Source organism: Salvelinus fontinalis, chromosome 6, assembly GCF_029448725.1.
Source record: "Salvelinus fontinalis isolate EN_2023a chromosome 6, ASM2944872v1, whole genome shotgun sequence".
NCBI lineage: Eukaryota > Metazoa > Chordata > Actinopteri > Salmoniformes > Salmonidae > Salvelinus > Salvelinus fontinalis.
Window position 1 is genome coordinate 42445630 of NC_074670.1, and position 6895 is coordinate 42452524.

A 6895-nucleotide genomic window follows, 5' to 3' on the forward strand; every position below is an offset into this window, starting at 1 on the left:
CGCATCCTGTCTGGTTGCCGGGCGAATTAGCTCGTTGGGAGATTGATGTTCACCCGCACCTGTTTCCCATCAGTAATCTGCACACCTGTCCTGATCATCATCTCTCCCCTTCAAAAGCTCTGACCTGACTTCCATTCCCTGCCGGATCGTTAGCCATGAACAGTATGTTGTGCCTGAGTACCAGACTCCAGTTGGATAGTATTTGTTTTGTTGTTTTCATTTACGTATTGCTTGCCTTGAACTTACCTCCGTTTGTTTTGCCTTCAGTTACTCACCTGGATCATTCACTCCATTCCCGCCTGGTTGACAGAGGATTCTACTACTACATTGGATTCACCTATTTCCTCTCATCTATTCACCACCGCTGCCCGCTACGCCATCTGGATATATCTACCTTTTCACATTTAATTGTAAATAAATACTCACCTTCTTCCTACGCTCCTTGTCCTGGTCTGCTTCTGGGTTCGATCTTGAAAGATCGTGACAGTCTGACTCATTAAAGAAAAACTCTTTGTCCAGTCCGAGGTGAGTAATCGCTGTTCTAAAATCCAGAAGCTCTTTTCGGTCAAAAGAGATGGCGAAGGAACATTATGTACAAAATAAGTTACAAACAACGCGAAAAAACACACAAAATTGCACAATTGGTTAGAAGCCGGTAAAACGGCAGCCATCTCCGGCGCCACTCCGGCGCCATCAGTCTTGTGGAAAGCTCTTAGAGACTTACTCAGATTGTCTCACAGCTGTTTTCACTTTAATTACGGAGTATTGTGTGTAGATGGGTGAGGAAAAAAATATTTCATTAATTTTGAATTCAGGCTGTAAAAACAAAATGTGGAATAAAACATTGGGTATGAATAATTTCTGAAGGTACTTTACATTGTTCGAGAGATAAGACATATCACTTATCCCATTGTTCATTTTCAGAATTTGCATTCACTTCATAGCATCTAATTTTTTCAAATTTCAACTGTATTAAACTATTACTTTCTACAAAAAGAACACTCATAAAAATAAAGTTATCTTTCCTCTCTTTCTTGTGACGTATGTTTTTGAGGTGATACATTAAATCCCAGACTAAACTTTAGCGTTCTTATAGATGCAAAGTAAAGACAATGTATTCCATTGAGCCCATTTCAGCCATTACCTGTGTGAGTATGTTTAACAGGTCATTACAAACATTTCCGCGGTCGTAACACTAACGGGAAAAAACAACAAGTACAAGCAAGAGCATGAAAGAGTCGCAGAAGTAAAATGAAAGCAATCAATCCAGCGATAATTTTGTATCCCTCAAAACACAGGAAAAAGACAGATCTCAGGTGTCCGGAAAAAGTGCGTTCCTACTCATATGCAGGTGCCCCAAGCACTTTACAGCAGCTCTGATTGCTAACACACTGGCCATTCACGCTCCAGGTTAATTAAGGTGCTTTGCAATTGGGATTTAGGGGAATTTAGCCACGTAGATGGATTACTCTCAAGGTGTGGCACAGACTCCAGTTCTGGTTTCCAACCTCAGTCAGCCTGAGTGCACTGCAGCTACTCCTCCCTAGATCCAACTTCACACAAATGTCTATTCTCCCCTCTTCTATTTTAGCTGGAGGTGGTCAATCTGCAACAGGATAAATTCATTATTTTACATCACCTCATCGGCCCTCCTCAGTGAACGGGGCACACACTGATCCATTTAAATCACACTTCCTCCTCTCCTCTCCCCTTTTTCTCCCGCAGCTCTTTTACCAGTAGAGCTAGCAGACACCTTTCCGCAACTTCCATGTCTCATTCCTTAAGAACCCTATAATTTGGGCTTCTCACTGGCATCGGCAGTGTTAATTGGCTGTGGATCTGTGGCAGCGGGAGGGGGAGGAGGATACAGATGATGTGGGGCTGAGGGGGATGCTGGGGGCTTGAGGTTCACTATGGCAACTGCCTTAATTAGGGGGAGAATATACGTAGGCATGTCCCTGTGTCGGCTGCTCAAAGCAGCACTTTGCCATGGCAGCATGGAGGCAGACCAGTTATCTTACTGATTGCATGCTGCAAGGTAGAGCACCTTTGACCCCCACTTTGTACAATGGAAGTATATAATCATCTCTGCCGAGTGACTCGGGGAAAAAGACTACTCAAATTAAATTTTCAAACAAACAAATATGAAATATTACAAAGCAAAGATAGTGTTTAGGAACTGTTGATATGACAGTAATGACTGAGCTGGGATGTTATCATAAACAAGGACTGATTTGGGTGGAAAGTAAAACTGAGCCTCTACACTTTTTATTTACAGTAAAAGTGTACATTTCACTTTTCTAATTACCGGTAATACATTTCTCGATGAATGAAAACACATATATAAACTAGATGTTATTATAATTTGAGGATAGCTTTCTACAGAAGCACCATGAGATTTAAGTCTATTAATGTTCATAATCTAACAAACTGATCCATCATAGTTTTATCATCTTTTAATTATAATTCCAATTGAGTGAGGATACATTTTTGGGAAAGAGCGATACATATCAGTTGATACTTGGCTCCCTTATCAGCAGATAGTGATTGCCTTCTCTGTTGTGCATTATAAGTGGGAGCTTAATAAATGCCTTGCTGGATTTTAGTTACATGTTCGCTCACAGCATTTCACCCCAACTCCAGGGCATATACCATTTGGCACAAAAGGAAAATGGTGATAACATAAGGCAAGCCCAAAAATGAAATCCAGACATTCAACAGAGGCCTAGAACAGATTTCTGTAAATGCCAATTAATTCTATGTGGATTGGTTGTAACCCTGGGATCCTGGGGTATGGGCCAAGACTTCAGTACTTCCCTATTCTGAACCAGGAAGAGATCTAATAGGGGTGGCAGGTAGCCTAGCAGTTAGAGCGTTGGGCCAGTACCCGAAAGGTTGATCGAGTCCCTGACCTGACAAGTTAAAAATCTGTCGTTCTGCACCTGAACTAGGCACTGCTCCTATGCCGTCATTGTGAATAAGAATTTGTTCTTAACTGACTTGCCTAGTAAAATAAAAAAAATAGATAACAGTGATGTGCAGAAGAAGCTGCAGTATACACAGTCTGAAATAAACTATAAATAAAGCTAATTGGATTCAGAACGAAGACAGATGGAGAGGAGGAAGTATATCGGAGTCAATATTAGCTGACGATGGAAACACTGACGGCATGAAAAGTCTATACTTTTGACTATTCCAACTTGGCCTTGATGTATCATATTTTCGGCATTCCAACCTTACTTTCGTCGTTAGTAGAAAATGTATTTAGGGTATATAGGCTAGCGTGATACTCATCTGTTTCATGTTGTCCTCTGCAATACCTCTAGGGTCTATGTTTTATTCAACATAGAGAGCACACACATATTGATGGCATCTAATCATTAAAAACCTTATGCATGTGACAGAAAAGAGCATGGTGCTCAATTCCCCCAGAAATCCAGTGTCACCAGATGCACATGCATTTCATTTCATGCATTGATAACACCTCCGTGCACTTCCAGAGGAGGATAAAGCACCAGGCAGCATCCTCAGGGTGTATGTCCTGGTTTTATGGACATACATAGAAAGAGACAGAGAGAGAGGGGGGGATGAATGAGAAAGGTGGAGGGAGAGCAAAATGGGGGGGAGGAGTATTTTAGACTTTCAACTGCTGCAGTTTGAGTAGAGGGTAATTGACAGATGTGTCCCCTGTGTGTCAACTTAATCCATGCATGCCTAAAAGTGGCAGTGGAGGTGACAGTGCCACAAGGATTTTCCTCATGTGTATCTGTCAATGCAGCCAGGCCTCAATAGTTTGGGTCCCTGCCAGTGCTTAACTCATCTGTAGGGCTGCCTGCTTCCATACTGCCTAAATTATGCATAATGTTACATAGCTGATCAGCTCAAATCGGCACCACACAGCGAGTAAGCAACTTTCTGCTTTGTACAGAAATCAGTTGAGGGAGGTATTTATGAGTATTTGTTAAACCCTTATGCGTGATTGTAATGCTCATCAAGATTGACTGTGCTAATCGAGAATCTGGCACTGCAGTGGAACGTGTTCATGCCACAGCTACTCTTCCTGGGGTCCAGCAACATTAAGGCAGTTATATACAATTTAAAATATTGCATTACATTACATGATGGGATAGGGCAGTGTGAAGTGCGATGGCAATTGCCTCGTCTGTGGATCTATTAGGGCGGTACTGTCACGTTCTGACCTTTATTTCCTTTGTTTTGTCTTTATTTAGTAGGGTCAGGGCGTGAGTTGGGGTGGGCAGTCTATGTGTGTTTTTCTTTGTTGGGGTTTTGTGTTCGGCCTGGTATGATTCTCAATCAGAGGCAGCTGTCAATCGTTGTCCCTGATTGAGAATCATACTTAGGTAGCCTGGGTTTCACTTTTGGTTTGTGGGTGTTTGTTTCCTGTGTCTTTGTGTATGTCACCAGACAGGACTGTTTCGTTTTGGTTTATTCTCGTTTATCGTTATTTTGTTGTTTTGTTCAAGTATTTCGGTTTTCATTAAAAGGAATATGAATACTCACCACGCTGCAGTTTGGTCCTCCTCTCTTTCTCCTAACGACGAGTGTTACAGGTACGCAAATTGAACTGGGTCTAGGGTGTCATGTAGAGGTGATTTGATCCTTAATTATCCTCTCAAAGCACTTCATGAAGACAGAAGTGAATGCTACGGGGCGATAGTCATTTTGTTCAGTTTCCTTTGCTTTCTTGGGTACAGGAACAATGGTGGACATCTTGAAGCAAGTGGAGGCAGCAGACTGGGATAGGGAGAGATTAAATATGTCCGTAAATACTCCAGCCAGCTTGTCTGTGCATGCTCTGAGGACGCGGCTAGGGATGCCGCCTGGGCCGGCAGCCTTGCGAGAGTTAACACGTTTAAATGTCTTACTCACGTCAACCACAGAGAACGGGAGCCCACAGTCCTTGGGAGCGGTCCGCCTTGGTGGCACTGTGTTATCCTCAAAGCGGACGAAGAAGGTGTTTAGCTTGTCTGGGAGCAAGATGTCGGTGTCTGCGACATGGCTAGTTTTCCCTTTGTAATCCGTGATTGTCTGTATACCCTGCCACATACGTCTCATGTCTGAGCCGTTGAATTGCGACTTGTTCTCTGTACTGATGTTTTGCCTGTTTGATTGCCTTACAGAGGTAAGAACTACACTATTTTGACCTTTACTATTAGTATTATTAATTCATTTAGAATTATATGAAAGCCCCTTAGATGTTCTCACAAATCAGATTTGCCCTTATGAAAAATGCCCCTTAGATATTCATTTATAATCCTCCAATCCTCGAAATGTAATTATTAGTGGAGAGTCACGTCATTGAAAAAAAAAAAAAAACATATACTGTATGCCTACTGTAGGCGACATGAGTCTCACTAGTGTTGAGTAATGTGGTCTTAAAAGTTGTGTAGGTCTAATTTATTTAAAAGGATATTGAAGTTAGAAGCGATAGGATTTGAAGCAATAGCCTACCCGCGTGTGGTCAACTATTTCAGCACCATTTCGCGCTGCTCTGAGACAAGCATGGTCTTGATAAATCAATGAGATTTTTATTTTCACTGAATCTCCGTTTGGGTATGCTCTTAGTACGGTAGGTTGCTTCCGACCGTCACGTTGTACAGCACCATATTTTCCTAATGGAGGGTTTTGTTTTTCTTTGAAATAGAAACACCATAATATTAATCAAATATTAATCAAATTAATTAAGCTAAATTTCTTAAAATCAATCCCATATTCTATGTTCTTACAAAAAAAGTTTTAAATTCTCTAGTACAGTCAATATTGAAGACTATCAAATGCTTCTCAAAGATGCCCTCTGGTGGTCAAACTAGCCCTGACTAGCATTAATAGCAACAATGGCTGACAAATAAATAACGTGCCATAGAATTCTGCTGCAGCCCACAAGGTGTGCTGCAGTATGATGCAACTTTTACAGGAAGAACCACTAACAGTATAACTCTTGTTTATAGCCACATGATTAATGCATACAATAGCTGAAGGATCAGCAGAGGCATTCAGGGAAGATAGAGGGACATCAATTATGTTACTTACATTATATCTACCAATGCCCATGGGATAATGTACATTTGCTGAAGCATTATGACAACTCAGCGACACAATGGTAGGGTTTAACTGAGCTGAGCTTGGGTCATTGTCTCAGCACAGCCTTATAATGATGTAAAATGATCCAGGAACCCAAATGATTTGGGTGGATCCCATCCTCATAAAACAAGGTTTGTTTCCAGAAGGTATCAACATTGTCAATAAATGTTACAACCACACAGCTGAAATAGTCACGTAGCCATGATGGAGGGCTAAAAGTCTGTTGAAACGTTCAATGCCACAATTTAGTGAGGACACAGGGGCAGATGTTATTGGGCATGTTTAGGTTTCAAGTAGACACCCAATCAGTTCTTTAAAATCCTTCTTTTAGCTGTTCTGAGCAGTCGCTGAAGGCGCAGGTAGATCAGGCACGAGGGCGCCGAAGCTCCGGACCTCTCGCAGACACTCTAGTCTCTTTAGCAGAATGTCGCTGCCTTCGGTTTCCACGACTTGTGACATGGGACCAGTGCTGATTGGAACAATCCTCATGCTATTACCCGTCTACTCCACTACAAGATGGAGGAGGAGGAGAAGCAGATGGAGAAGACTTCCTAAGCAGGCAAGTTCCTGGTAGCACGGGCCATTCGGAGAGAGACAGATGACAAGGCGAGCCGCCTCCAGCCACTAAGGATAGCCACCTAATTCCAGTAATCCTCTGCAAGAAAACAATTTCCACATTGGAAATCAGGATTGTCAATATTGTCCTGGACAAGAGCATAATAAACACAGTTTCTACGGCTTTGGAAAAGTTTGTTAGCTATTCCAGACGCAGCGGGCTCCATTGCAACCTAGC